Source organism: Suncus etruscus, chromosome 3 (genome assembly GCF_024139225.1).
Source record: "Suncus etruscus isolate mSunEtr1 chromosome 3, mSunEtr1.pri.cur, whole genome shotgun sequence".
Classification (NCBI taxonomy): domain Eukaryota; kingdom Metazoa; phylum Chordata; class Mammalia; order Eulipotyphla; family Soricidae; genus Suncus; species Suncus etruscus.
The window spans coordinates 53125558-53138153 of record NC_064850.1 but is presented as its reverse complement, the minus strand read 5'-3'; the positions used below and the strand labels follow the sequence as shown (position 1 = coordinate 53138153).

At 36.7% G+C, this 12596-nt stretch overlaps 1 non-coding gene across 1 annotated transcript; it reads left to right on the top strand.

Annotated features, from left to right (window-relative positions):
- Positions 1-11751: 11751 nt before the first annotated feature.
- LOC126005771 (U6 spliceosomal RNA) lies at positions 11752-11855 on the top strand. Its single transcript, XR_007494806.1, has one exon. It is a non-coding gene; the product is annotated as a U6 spliceosomal RNA (small nuclear RNA).
- The last annotated feature ends 741 nt before the right edge of the window (positions 11856-12596 follow it).

The following is a 12596-nucleotide window of genomic DNA, read 5'->3' as shown; positions in this document are numbered from 1 at the left end:
TTTTAATAATAAAAGAAGTATTTGATGGCTAGTTCACTCTGGGGTGACTCTTAACTCCATAAAAGTCAGTGACTTAAAAAAAAAAAAAAAACAAAACAGGAATAAGTTTGTCTCCCCACCTTCTTCTGTGAGCAAAATGGACAAGCTTGTGAAATTCATATTGCTTCATTTCCACATCTCAGTTCTCATAATTTAAAGTGAAGATGAAAATCTGTGTGTGTTGCAGTTAATGAACAAATTTGTAACCAGAGCAATTAAATTTTTTTAAAAAATCTGTGTGTGTCATACAGTTGTGCTACTGTGTGTCAGCAAATAAGACTATAACATATGTGATCTGTGACAACTCCACTGATGATTATATTGTACCCTTGTTCCATTCTCAGATGTTTTAGTGTTAAAATTGGCAAGTCATCTAATTCTCCAAATTGACATTGCCCCCCAAAGAGCATTAGTAGGCTATTATCTTACAAAGGGCTTCTAAACTAGTGGCATGTGAAATATTGGAGAATGTCTCTGGATTTGGGAGAAAAGGCTTGAAACTGTTGAAGTATCAAGGAAGGCAAAAATGAAAGGCAGAAACATCTGGTTTTCTCATTTGCTCCTATAATTTTAGTTTTCCAGGCAGAAAATGATAATAATTTAATTAAATGCTGCAGCTCTTTTATAAAATGCCTTCTATGTGATTGCATATCAAAGATATGAATAAAGCTTCACTCTCCATGGAGTTTGTGATATAAAAGGGTGATCTTGAATACAGATAAGCACAACAGAGCCTAATTGAGAGTATAGACTCTGGAGACTACAGGAAATGCATGTGTTTGCCTCCCAGTATTACTATTTACCAACTCTGAGAACTTGGAACTAGTGCTCATTTCTCAGCCTAAGTTTTTTTCAATCTGTGAAATGAGACTATTAAAAAAAAATTACCAGTGAGAGTGAGGGTCAAGCTGCTGAGACAACACACAGCAGTACTCAAGGGATGTCCATGGCTCTGTATTCAGGGCCCACTCATGGTGGTGGGAAGGATTTTGAGGGATCGTATATATAATGCCTGGGATTGACTTGAGGTGGGCTGCATGTAAGGCAAAGTACCTTAAATACTGTTTGATCTCTCCAGTTTCTTGGTGTTTTATAAGGGTCAAATAAATTAATATTTTCAATGGTCTTAGAATAATAGGTGCACATAATAGATATTATAAAACAGTCAATTAAAAGATAACATTGACATAAGTCAGCATTTGAGAAGTAGCCAAAATAATAAAGATATTGGAAATAGATGTTATGGGATGGGGAAAATGATATAAATATAGGATAGATCCTTTGAATATCCAAATTTCAAAAGAAATTTATATCAAGTATATTAATATTTGAAATCTATAAAGGGAGATATAATTTCAAAGATTATCAGAATGGGGAGGCAAAACAATAATATAGTGGATGAAGCATTTGCCCTGCACAAAGCCAAATTAGGGTTTGGTCCCCAGAAACATATGGTCCCTCAAGCCTGCCACGAGTAATACCTGGGTGCAAAGCCAAAAATAAGCTTTGAGTACTATCAGGTGTGCTCCCCAAACAAAAAAAAATGTATCAGAACATAATAGTCTATTAGTAAAAATTTAAAAATTCAGTAACATGAGTTTGTAGCTAAACCAATTTTTTACTTGTGTGACCTTGACCAAGTTGCTAAAGCACTGTTTTTGTTTCTTTGGTTGAGAAAAGAAGGAATAATTAATACCTGTGTGAAAGGAATGTAGAGAGGATTAGGTACATTAATTCATGCAAAGTACTTCGAAGAAAACCTGGCGCATGGTAAATATTCAGGAAATGTTACTAAAAGATATGTTTTCATGGACCATTATATAATTATATATAAATCACTGTAACCACAGATTTCAGTTCAATTAACATTTATCAACTCAGAACATAATCTAATTAGTAAAACCTTACTAATTATCTATTCTATTATCTAAATATTACATTTTTATTATTTTGCTATAGAAAACTTACTCAATAGGTAAAAAAAAAATCTTACAAAGTGAGGAAACCTGTAAAAGTTTCATTGTGAAAGCTGACAAACATGTTTGCTGTGCAGAGGTTAAAAAAGAGAGAACTTCCTTGATCTGCCCTTCAGCAAAAAAAAAAAAAAAAGGAGAGATGCTCCTATATTTTTTCATTAAATTAGTTCTAGTAAGTATTGAAGAACTGCTGAGGATGTAATAGGTGACAGTGTGCTTTCTGATAGTATTCTTAGGTGTCATAATATCACCAATATTTTTCAGCATAAAAATGTTTCTTAACAAACCCTGCTACATTATAAATCTCCCATACTTAGGAAAGAAAAGCATGTGTCTAGGAACCATGCAAAAATTTCCTTTTTTAGCTTTTTCTTTGCACGTTTTTCTAATTCATATTTCACTGTTATAAGAATTCTACATGGAGATTCTATCACAATATTTCATAGTTCTCATTTTCATTCCATGTTACTTCAGCTTCACATACACCAGACTCTAAGTAAAGATGCTATGAGGGGTATACCTGGGCATAAAAGTCCCAGTGAGCTGAATCTTAGTAAATAACATGGCAGGAGTCTGAGTGTATGAGTGTATGAGGAAATGAACTTAACTGCAACTCAAAGAGTGGATGATCCAATACTGCTAAACTGCAAGGAAAAAAATGTGATTGATATAGTTTAGGAGACTGACTTCAAGGTCACAGGTGTACTGTATGTTGTCCAAAGAATCTAAACATTTTTTGTAAGAGATAGAGAATCAGTAAAATGAGGGAAGTGCTAAAAATGTAACATCAAACCATAAACATTAATACTATTTATTGGGGACTAGAGAGAGAGCATGGAGGTTAGGTGTTTGCCTTGCATGAAGAAGGATGGTGGTTGGAATCCCGGCATCCCATGTGGTCCCCCGAGCCTTCCAGGAGTGATTTCTGTATGTAGAGCCAGGAGTAACCCCTGAGCTCTGCCGGGTGTGAACAAAAAAAAACAAAAAAACAAAAAAAAAAAGAAAATACTATTTATTATAAGCAGGTTGCCTAATATCTCAATACTATATATAGAGCTCCCCAAAAGAATAAAGTACAAACATATGAGATAGAATGAAAGAATTCACATTTTGAAGAAGTCACATTCTTCAAAAGATTGTGAATATAAAATGAAAAAGTATTAAATTTAAGTATCAATATTATTAAGTATTAATCTTACACACACAGATTTGGAAGTAATGGATAAGAAGAAAGACAAAGGTCCCAGGGTAAGTGAATGTTACCAGAGTTTCTTATTTATAGCTTAGTATTCGTATTAGTTAGAAAAGTTACTGAGGCATAATGATTATAGAAGAATTTGAAGAGTACATAGCTACATCACATATCTGCCTTCACCACTAAACATTGTGTGCCTGAAACTCTAGTACTAACAGTAGCATATGTAAATCCTGGCACATAGATAAGTTAAATATATAAATAATAATTTTAGAAATAAATGGTAGGTGATAAAATTCAGTAGGACATAGTAAATGTGGTCTAATCATCAAAGAAATGTAAATAATAAGGAAAGTCAATATGTTGACAACTAGTTAGTAATATCATAGTTAATTGCCGATTGGAGATAAAGGTCATCTAAATATGGAAAAATAAAGAAAGTGGATGGAGAACTAGTACAGCGTGCTTGCATGTGGAGGACCTGGGGTCTGGATTTGATTCTTGACATTCCATATGGTTTTCCAAGTCCCTGAGAGCAGAACCAGCAGTAAGTCATAAGCAAAGCTGTATGTGGCTCCTCTAAAAATAGTAAATAAATATTCCCCTTTAATAACCCATTTAATAATAAGGTAAAAATTGCACTTGACAAGGCTAAGTAAGCAAGGAAGACTTTATTCAATGGCTTTATTCAATATCACGAGGGAGACCAGAACTCAGTCTGAGTTCAACCGCACTTTGAGAAAGCACTGAGAAGGTTATGAAGACGGGGTAGAGGTTAGTAAGACGGGGGATCTTCGACTTTCCTCAAAGCCAGATAAACTGCCTGTATCTGCACGATAGGTGGTAATTTTTTTTTCCTTTTTTTTTTTTTTTTTTCAGGGCTCGGGGACCAACGATCACCGGACAAGGATTTGTCTGAGCTGCCCACAGAATTGAAACAAGATTCAGTTTGCTCCAATGATATGTCTCAGAAGGATGGTTCATTCCAATAAAGTAGCATGATTGCCAAATAGCCAAGAAGTTTTAAACATATTTGAATCCAAATGAGAGCTTATTTATTGTGCTCTGTTTTCTAAAGTTAGTGCTCCAAGAACATGGAGGGCAGGGGACAAAGCTCAGAAGGCTCCTGCTCCAGGGTTTGCCAAACTACAAGGAGCCTCACAATAAATGGCGTAAACAAAGTCCTTCCATGTGACAAATGGAAATGATGAGATCCAGATGTATAGGAAGCTGTTGAAAATGCAGAATTTGTACCCCAATGGTTAAGCCAAGAACAGTGGAGTGGACATAAATTAATCAGCAAAGGTGGGCAAAGACTTGGAGAAATTCAAGCCTGGAGTTCTCGATTTCCTCAACAAGTTTGGTCAGAGAAGCCAAATGACCTTCTGAGAACATGGTAATCAGTGAGTGAGCCACAATCAAATTAGAAAATGAGGAGGAAGGACAAGTTTTATCAGAAGCATGAGAGGAAACTAATCATACAATGTCCCATTGAAATATAAAACAAAGTTTATAAAAGAGAAACACAGAATGTTTCAAATGAAGATATTTATTACCCAGACCCCCCAGCTTTTATAAAAGATCCCACTGTGTTTCCAAGTTGACATTTTCCTTTTTCCACTTAAAGAGTCTGCTACATAATTAACTTCCTTTTCCCCTTTTCTTGCTAATGATGTTATCCAGTTCATCTCAATTCTAAAGTCTCTGTGTCGAACCCACTCTAAAGGTTTCTTGGCAGACTGTTCCCTCTGTGTATAGAATATGAAAAAGAGGCATTGAATTTTCTCACTAACTTTTCTGAACTTTGGTTATTACAGCAATCCTTTCCACAGCGCATTAACTTTAAAATAACATCTGAATCCCTATCTAGCTGTTTTCACATTTTATTTTCTTCTATTGCCAGCCAATGAATTGTTCAACTTTCCAGTCTCTCTTTTGGGATTCTGCTTTCATTGACAATAAGAGTTATTAAGATATGTGTAGTTGATTTTTATCCTCACTTAGATCTCTTGGGTAACTTTTTCCATGCACAACTCCAATTACTTTATTTCTGTACTGTCCTTTCTTTGTGCCAAAATTTGATTTTGCTCATTCTTATTCTCATATAATAGATGCCTGGACTTCTTTTTATTTTCTTGTCCTGGTTACTTACTGACATTTTTTAAGCTTTTTATGACCTAAGATTAATATCTATTTTCAATTTTTGAGTACACAATATGTTTTGGAGAAAATTTTGTTTCACTTTATCCTTTAACCTTTTAGTGGATATTTCTATAACATTTATTCTTTGGATAGTGTTTTTATTCATATATAAAACTGTGTTTTATGAATATATTTAGAATTTTAGAATTATTCATATAAATATTATTATATTTTAAAACCATTCTTGTAATTACAGGTCTTTTAATACAAGGATGAACTTGGATTACATTATTGACATTTCTTTCCCATCTTAGAAAATTCTCTAGGTCACATAAATATATTTTTATTAAATATATAATTTTTATTTTGGTCATAGTGGCTTACATAAATTTCACAGTAATATTTTAGGTACATATTAACATTGAATCAGGAGAATTCCCATCACCAAATTTGTCCACCCTCCACCACTGTTCCCATCTTGCATCCCATATCCCCCTCCCACACTCCCCTGACTGCTAGATTGAGTGGGCCCCTCTAGCTTGTTACTTAGTGATCATATAACTGTTTGGTGTTTGTACCCTCTATTATTTCCCCCTCTATTTGAGAGGTGGAACTAGATAGTTCAAGTTATGTGGTTTTGTTTGAAGAAAAGCAATAAAATGGGGTAAAAATCAAATAAGCCAAAAATGGGCGGAGTCCTTCCAGAAGCTCTCAACCTCAGTTTGAGAAATGAAAGGGAAAGGAATCAAAATACGACAACAATACAAACAGAAATATCAAACAAAATATCCAGTGAGCACTACAGCAATAAAGGCAAGCATCACACAAATAAAATATAAACATGTCAGAGCGCAAAAAGGGGGAAAAAAAGAAAGAAAAATAATTAATTGGAGACAACAACTTCAATATCCACACCAAAACAAAGAAGTCACAAAAAAGATAAATAAATAAGTAAATAAATAGTTACATAAATTAAAAAAAAGATTATTTTGTGCTTTTTTTTTTCCCTGCATAGGCACAGTAAATATTGGGGATATTAGAAAAGGAATTCCTTTGGCTTAAGAAATACAGGGTTTCTCCACTCTTGAAGTATACTGTTATGGGATTAACTACAGACTCTTTGCATGTTCATTTACTTTCCCCTCGGTGCTTTTATAATGTATAGAATACTTCTGCTCCATCATTGGGTGATAAGATCAGACCTCTGTATCTAGAGATCTTGGTATCAGCACAGGTCAAGGAATAGAGCTTATGATGAAGTCCTTCTTTGTAGTACTTGAAGTTCTCCTCCCTCTGTGTCGCTTCAATCCCTCTTCTGTAGTTGGTGGTCCTAGTCACTGCGCCGATCCTAGGGTGGAGCCTGGGATAGAGTCCCTCGCCATGTTTCCAGAAGACCCGTTCAGTAGCAATTGTCTCAGTCAAACCTCTGGAATTAGAGATCTTGGTTGTTGCATAGATCGTAGACCAAAACTTAGATTAGGGCTTTTTTTATTGGTCCCAGGATAGGTACTGCCCAGTCATGGTTGTAGCAGCCAGTCATCTGTAGATAGCGATCTTGGCTTTTGCACAGATCTAAAGGTGGCAAGTCCTCTGCTTTTGTCTTATCATTAGCTGGTGAGGTAGGACAACCTGCTCTTAGATCAAGTTGTTCTCATTACCTCATTGTCAGGATATCATATTAAAACTAGTACATGTTGGTGCCAGAGCAGTATTAAGGATGCTCCAGAGGGGATTTGGTTCCTAGAGCTGTTGTGGAGAACTGTGTCATTTCAATGTCTGTAATCCAGGTTTCAAGGCTGGACAGTCAGTGTATAATCACCTGGGGTCTAAGTTGGGTCCACGTGGCATATGTTTAAGGTGGGAGGTGTCCCTGTATTGTAAAAAAGTCTGAGTTCTTATCCCTATTAGATAACAGCTTATTTTTATACATAAGATTTCCCCTTTTTTTTAGTATGCCTTTGCAGGAAGAAATAGTGGTACATTATAATGCTGGTGCATTTGGAGGTGGAAAGAGAGGAAAACAGAAACAAAACAAAAAATAAAAATATATATGTTCACATCTATATAAAGAAAAAAGATTTTTTAAATGAATTAAAAAGGTAATTAATGGAAAAAAGTGAATCAGGAGGCTACATTATATTTGGGGGAAAGTAGGTTAAGAGGTAGTATTATATAGGTCTTAAACTTATGATGGAAGTATAGGCTTTCTCATTGTCTTTTGAGATTTTCTTGTGCGTGTGGGCTCCAGGGCGCCATTCTTCCCACACCCTGGCCTTCTTGAGATTGAGAAAAGATTTGTGGCAGGGAGGTCCTGGATAGAGTTCTTGCAGTGGGGATCCTTTTGGAACTAAGTCCGTTATCAAGCAATGGTCCACGTTAGGGAAAGGTGATAAGGAGGACCACACAGCATGTGTCAGCAGGGGTGTTGGTTGTATTTTCTTGCCGAAGATGAGGTGTGGGTTTGAGTGGGTGTCCCTTCGCTTTGGTGCTGGGTATTGGCTCGCTGGGGTAGGAGGTCGGTCTTGATGCCTAATGGATTAAGAACTGAGGGTGAAGAGTTTTAATACGGTGGGAAATCGGGATGGGATTGGGAGGTGAAGGGATAGTCAGATTTCTGTGGGGGAAGAAGGGATAGTATGTGGGAGGGGCTATATATACACTATAGGTATGGATTGTTTACAATTAAGGTTTGGCTTTCAAGGAAGAGTCCTATCTCTATGTGCTCATGCCCACGTATAAACATTTAGAAGTTAGCTTAGTTATAGCTTAAGAACAAGAGTTGGAGAGAGCAGGAGATAAGCTGAGTACAGAAAGATAGGTAAATATAGGACATGTAAGGTAAAGAAACTAATTGATCAACTTTTGGATACATATAGGTTTCGCATCTCAGGTCCTAAACACTGTTAGTGAGATCTATCTATATAGAATAAATAATTTTTTTTTATTTTGGTATTTATATTAAGCTTTCTTCTTTGAATCACTCTAGAATGGAAAGTAAGCAATTTCTTTCTTTCTTTCTTTTTTTTTTTTTTTTTTTTTTTTTTTTTTTTTTTTTTTTTTGGTTTTTGGGCCACACCCGGCATGGCAGGCACGGGGGACCATATGGGACACCGGGATTCGAACCAACCACCTTTGGTCCGGGATCGGCTGCTTGCAAGGCAAACGCCGCTGTGCTATTTCTCTGGGCCCAAAGTAAGCTATTTCTAACCAGCTAGGATTTGAAGGTCTCCCCAGCCAGGTTCTAAAATACCCCTATAAACTTTAACTTCATCTTTCTGAGACCCCCAAGTTGTAAAAATGTTTTCTAACTTAGATATGAAAGGTACTGGGAACTAAACCTTCTAAGCAGCATTAAAAGAGAGGGAGAGAAAGTATGTTTAAGTGGGGGGGGGGGGAGATTGGATAAGGATAATGAGGTAGTAGGAGATATTAGAGAAGTAACTCCTATAAAAGGTCAACTAGGGCCAGTGTGAAAAAATATAATAAGCCCCACTCTGAAGTTACAGATCTGAATGTTTACTAGCACACTAGGTTCACAGTCCTTGGAGTTGCTAATTTAGCAATACATCCTGAGACTTGAAAACAAATTGTCTCCTTCTGGAGGTTAAATGGGTTTCCACTGAGAACAAAAGATGGGTATATTTAGCCCTTCTATTTAAATAGCATTGAGCCGATTATTCAAAGATTGCTTTCAATGTTCTCTCTACAGTTTCTATTAGCACAGCTAACTTCACTCAACTAACAGGTCACAGCTTCAATATAAGAAGCCCTAATGTGCTGTCCCCCGCAAAACAAACAAGACCTAGATAGCAATGCCTTTAAAGTCAGTCACCTCTGTGGTCAATAGGGATAAAATGTGTACATCCCACCCAATGAGAAAAGTTTCTGAAAACTCAAAGACCCTATTATCCCATAGTAAAGTGAAACAGTCCTTTTACATAAATACCTGGAGAGATTCCAGACAATAAAGCAATTCTTGAAAGGGGAATGGGGATAAACAACAATGGAAGTGTAGAAACAGCTATCCCTGAAATAAAGTTCATTTTTTAATGAAATTTTTAGGGGGCTTTACTTTACAGAAAAAATAGGTAAAACAATGTCTTTAGCTTGACAGCATTAATCAAATATTTAGATCCCCCAAAGTCAATATTGATTTCTGACAGCACTTTCCATAAAATATTTGTTATCTAAATATCTAAAATATTTGTCTCTGATCTCTAAGAACAGAAAATATTTGTTGTCCCTGAGACTTAAGGCTTGTAATTTAAAATTAATAATAACAAATATTTGTGCCTTTTATTCCTATTATACTCCCTACATTCAATGTTCTCATGTGTGGTTTAAATTTTTGTTTGACATACAAACTGACTGAGGTATAATTGTCTGCTTATGATGAAAATTAATGAATATCAACTTTTCAATTTGAAAAATATGCATGCTAGTGTTTTCTATTCCTACCCCACTTAAACAATCTAGTCATAATTCTAATTCTTTATGTGAGACAATGAAAGTCATTATTTAAATATATATTATCGTATCTGCCCCATAGGCAAGCAGGAGGTGGGATTGGGAAGAAAATTGAGGACTTTAATGGTGGAAAATGTGCAGTGGTGAAGGGTTGAACATTGAATGACTGTAACTCAATCTATAAACAACTTTGTAACTGTGGGGAAAAAACAACTGTATACTGAACAACCTTGTAACCAAAGTGTTTAAATAAAATAATTTAAAATTATATATATAATAAAAATAATGGCAACTTTTGTGAAGTAATGGTATTAGTAATGTAACCAAGAGGTCTGGTTCCACGGATGCTCCAGAACCAATTATATCAACCAAGAGATAAAGAGCTTTACAGGCAGCAAGCCTGCAAACTGGATGAAGACAGAATCAGGCTCTTCAAATAAAACTCCAGTTCTCTGACACAAGAGGAGGTTTACTAGAAATGAGAAGTGGAAGCACAGTTTAGGACAGGTTGGTCGCTTGTAGACTGGTGGGTGATGAAAAGTAAATTTGTCTGTAGGTTGCTCCCCGAGACCCATTTCATTTTATTTGCAAACCTCAACCAAATGGTGCAACCTATCTTAATCTTGAGATTTTAGGGGGAAGGACAACATAAGGACAACTGTCCCTGCCCAGAAGAAGTTGCTGGATTTTAATTTTAAATTCTGCTCTTAACTTCTTTTGGACGGTTTCAATAACAATAATAAAAGCAATCATTAACAAAAGAATCATCTTATGTGGTGAATCTAATCTCTGGGTAGTAATCACATAAAGGTCTCAAAGCATCTGACTATGCTAACACTTGTTCACACTTCTGTTCTTCTTCTAAGAGATTACACAGTTTGTTGGGATGGAGCCCACAATAATGACATGCCTTGGGCCAGAGTGATAGCACAGCAGTAGGGCATTTGCCTTGCATGCTGCTGACCCAGCAAGGAATGCAGTTGAGTCACCCCAGTATATCATACGGTCCCCCAAACCAGGACTGATTTCTATGCACATAGCCAGGAATAACCCCTGAGTGTCACCTGGTTAAACCAAAATAATAATAATAATAATAATAATAATAATAATAACAATAACAACAACAACAACAACGATACTAATAATAATAATGACACCTTTATCTGAGCAGTGAGTGTGATTCCCCATCTTCCTCTGGGTTCTTCCCTATCTAACCAAAACCAATCAAATTAACAATAGGGTAAATCTTTGGAAAATAAGGACAAATTTGGTTACAAACATATAGAGAATCTACAGGGGAAGTTGATTCTAAACCACAGGACAATGTGGGGCTAAATGTCCTGGCACAGGACTGGCACTGGAGCCTGGGGCTTCAGAGGACTTCAAGGGGTTTTGACATGACCAGGAGAGAATGACCAATATTAATATTGGGGTCTCTGTAATTGAGTGCTTGGCACTCTGTCTTTTCTGATAATAATTCTTGTACTAGGCTAAACACCAAGTTTTTATTTTTCAGGTAATCAAGAAAGGACTCAAGATCTCTGCAAACCTGCAGGCTTTACCTCAACTAAAACTAATCCACATGCCAAAGGAACTTATCTTGGAAAAACCTGTCCTGAGCATATTGGCAAAGCTTATCTGGATATTTTGGATGGACAGAAGGGGCTGTCCTTTACCATAAAAGCCCTTTTTCACTTGTTTCAGTTAAATAAATATGCTGACCCACAATACTCAACATAGCTAAAGTAAAAGGTCATTAAGTTGGAGATTGGTTGAGTTGTGGGTGGCCTGATTCACTGAACATTGAGTGAAATGATTGACAGCCAATCCCAGGCTTCTGCTGATACTTCATTTTCAAATGTGGATCTCTACTTTCTCAAACCCAGTCCATACAGAGAGCTGGAGATGATCCCCTTAGAAAGGCATAAGAGAGTGCTCACTTCGGCAGCACATATTCTAAAATTGGAACGATACAGAGATTAGCATGGCCCCTGCGCAAGGATGACATGCAAATTTGTGAAGTGTTCCATATTTTTTCTGGATAAATAAAATTATTTCGACCATGAAAAAAAAAAGAAAGGCATAAGAGAATTATATCTTAGCTTCCTATAGTAATTCTCTGGATAACTGCTCAACCCTTAACCCATACCACTGAGCAGCTGGCTGTATCTCTGTCCCTCTGGCCAAGGATGAGCCTTTGGATTTGTGTCACTGAAATGCCTCCTTAACCTTCTCTGTGCTGGACATTTTTAAACCCTTGCCACAAAGACTTCTAAGGGAAGACATTTCCCAGAGCATCTTCCTTTCACATGGGACACATGATCTGTGATGAACAAAGCTCACTTGTCTGCCATGGCAAAGATAAGTCCAGATCCCTGCTCAGCTCCCCATGATGTGCTGTGGTGTGCTCCAGGACTCCTCTCAATGCTGAACTGCATGTGATTTAACTGGGATTTACTACCATCTTCTTGCTCCTCTTTCCTTCCAATGTCTCAGGCAGACAAGCAGCCATGTAGCTGCTCTGAGACTGACAAATCCTGATGTCATCCCAGGGAATGCATGGTTGGCTAGCACTAAATAGCTTTGTGACTGTGGACCCAACACAGGCATTCAATTGCACCTCTGGGCTTTCACAGTCTCAATTCATCTGTTTTGTTTCTTTGCTCCTTTTCAAAGGAGCTCTATCCTGAAGCTCAGCAGGTCTAGGCAATACACACTTAAAGTAATGCACCAACTATCATCCCCCAGCCCCTACACACAAAGGAAGAATGCAGCTA